Source organism: Rhagoletis zephyria, unplaced genomic scaffold (genome assembly GCF_001687245.7).
Source record: "Rhagoletis zephyria isolate East Lansing unplaced genomic scaffold, Rhagoletis_zephyria_1.1 Rzeph_scaffold_02335, whole genome shotgun sequence".
Lineage (NCBI taxonomy): Eukaryota > Metazoa > Arthropoda > Insecta > Diptera > Tephritidae > Rhagoletis > Rhagoletis zephyria.
The window spans coordinates 51,117-53,822 of record NW_016159419.1 but is presented as its reverse complement, the minus strand read 5'-3'; positions in this window follow the sequence as shown (position 1 = coordinate 53,822).

Genomic DNA, 2,706 nt, shown 5'->3' with positions numbered 1-2,706 from the left:
TTCTTAGGTGTGTGCGATTTTAAGTTATTTTGGAAGAAATGTGTTTCAATTTGAAATTAAATTTGTTTGAATGATTGTAAGAAATGTACGTTTACATACCTTTAGCTGTAGTTGAGTTTGCAGAGGTGCTCGCTGTTATTTCTTAGATTCCAGACTGTCCCAAGATGTTGAAATGTTAACACAAATTTTAGTTTTGTATTATCAAGCTATGAAAAAGCATTTGCGAAGCACAGAATAGAAGCGTATTTGAACGAAAAAGCCGCCGAACACATATCTATGTAAAGTAAACAAGCCCCCCGCTGCATCCCTTTTTCGATAGTTCCGAACTGGTTCTAAATTCGACAAATAAGATCTAGTTCGTTCTGCATCCCTTTTTCTACAGTTCCGAACTATTTCTAAATTCGTCACTTTAGATATAGATTTCTAGTGAAAAGAACTGAAAAAAATTAGGTTTTTAAAAGTACCACTTTTCGCCGATTTTGGACTGGTGGGGATCTAGTTCCTATCGGACTAGTTCGTTTTTGGCGATAAAGACCTACTACGGAACTAGAAATTTGATTCACTAGTCCACGGTTTCCCTACAGGGTATGTACTTATAGACAGCAATGTTTTCATGTTTGTACATATGTTTGAATGGTTGTATTTATATTTGTACGTATGTATGTACATATGTTTGTGTACATATATATATGCACATATGTAGTACAAACGAAAACAAATCTAATAAGCTGCTCGTTGATATAAATGCGAACTGTACTGATTGTCAAAAATTATGTGTTTGTTGTACATTTGTTCATGTTTGTCATTNGAAAATTAATAAGATGAAATGAAATTATTGTTTGATTTCTAACCAAACCTATGTATGTAACTCAATCGCCTAATGGTTTGCCGAACCATAAGCGTATGTTTACACATCCAATTTCATGAGTAGGTACCTGATACTCACACCTTTTGTAAGAAGTTTCACTTCTATCATGTGTACGGTGTTGCACACGCATTTTTAATTTTTTTTTTTCGGGCCGGTTTTCAAATTATTTTTGTGTTATTTTAGGAGCTTTTCCGGCCNCCGCTACATTAATTGCCATGTTGTACAAACTAATTTAATTTGCGTTTATTTTGTGCACTAAATAACCGAAAATGGATAACTCAGCCGAAATAGGTACGTGCTTTCGTTGAATTTTATTAATATAANAAGCGTATGTTTACACATCCAATTTCATGAGTAGGTACCTGATACTCACACCTTTTGTAAGAAGTTTCACTTCTATCATGTGTACGGTGTTGCACACGCATTTTTAATTTTTTTTTTTCGGGCCGGTTTTCAAATTATTTTTGTGTTATTTTAGGAGCTTTTCCGGCCGGTAGTTTAAAAAAGCAAAAACAAGCTTTTTTCCTCTTACGCGTTTCGGCGTTGTTTTTCGCCTTCTTCAGGGAGTCTGTTTTTATTTATTTGGAAAAGAAACATAAAAAACACAACCATTAGATACAATGTTACATATTGCAGTATGGAAACCATTAGTTATCATACACACATATACAAATACAATTCTTCGACGGCACTTCGACGACACTTACATCTGTACATTTACATCACATTTGACACAATAATTATTTTAACATATTTAACTTTTACATCAGTAATAAATAACTATGTATAAATAAAAATATCACAGCCTAATGTTTGTTATCGCTCATCTGCTCGTCGAATGTGTCCAATTGCTGCCCGATATGCGCAATTTATTTTATCCACGTCTTCTTTGAAGTTCATCGCGTTCTGTATTCTTTGTTGTATTCGCAGACCTTCTAATGTTAATCTTGTCCTCTTCCTCCTTTCTACGTCTAATATTTTGGTGTTTTCGAAGTCTAATCCGCTAATTGTTAAGTGTTGGGCTAGTGCTGTTGTTGACTTTTTGTGCTTTGCGTCAGCTTGGTGTTCGTTGATTCTAACGCCCAGTGCTCGCTTTGTCGTGCCTACGTATACTTTATGGTGACAGGTAATAAGGTCAATGGAAATAAGGTCAATTGACTTTATTTCCCACCCTGGTGCGAAATAAAGTCAATTGACATTATTACCTTTTCAAAAGCGAAATAAAGTCAACAAAAATTTGGAAATAAAGTCATTGACGCTATTTCCTCATTCAAATGGAAATAGCGTCAACAATGCTTAAAGTATGTCGATTCATAGAAAAAAATGTTGTTCTTACAATAAACATTGCCCCGTAAGTGTTGTTTTTTAATAGAAGAAAAAGGCTTTTGTCAAATCCTCAGTGTTGTGGTATTAATCCACACATAATCATGAACTACCACCAATTGATTCTATTAAAAAAATTTAAATTGACGAATATGTAAAAACACTATGCGAAAAACTAAACGCCTGCGCACAGCTGGAATATGAGAAATATTTGAAGAAAGAGTGGAGAAATGATCCATAACTTGCAAAACATTTTTCGTTTCTACAAAAATAAAGCGGACACATATCTATGTAAAGTAAACAAGCCCCCCGCTGCATCCCTTTTTCGATAGTTCCGAACTGGTTCTAAATTCGACAAATAAGATCTAGTTCGTTCTGCATCCCTTTTTCTATAGTTCCGAACTATTTCTAAATTCGTCACTTTAGATATAGATTTCTAGTGAAAAGAACTGAAAAAAATTAGGTTTTTAAAAGTACCACTTTTCGCCGATTTTGGACTGGTGGGGATATAGTTC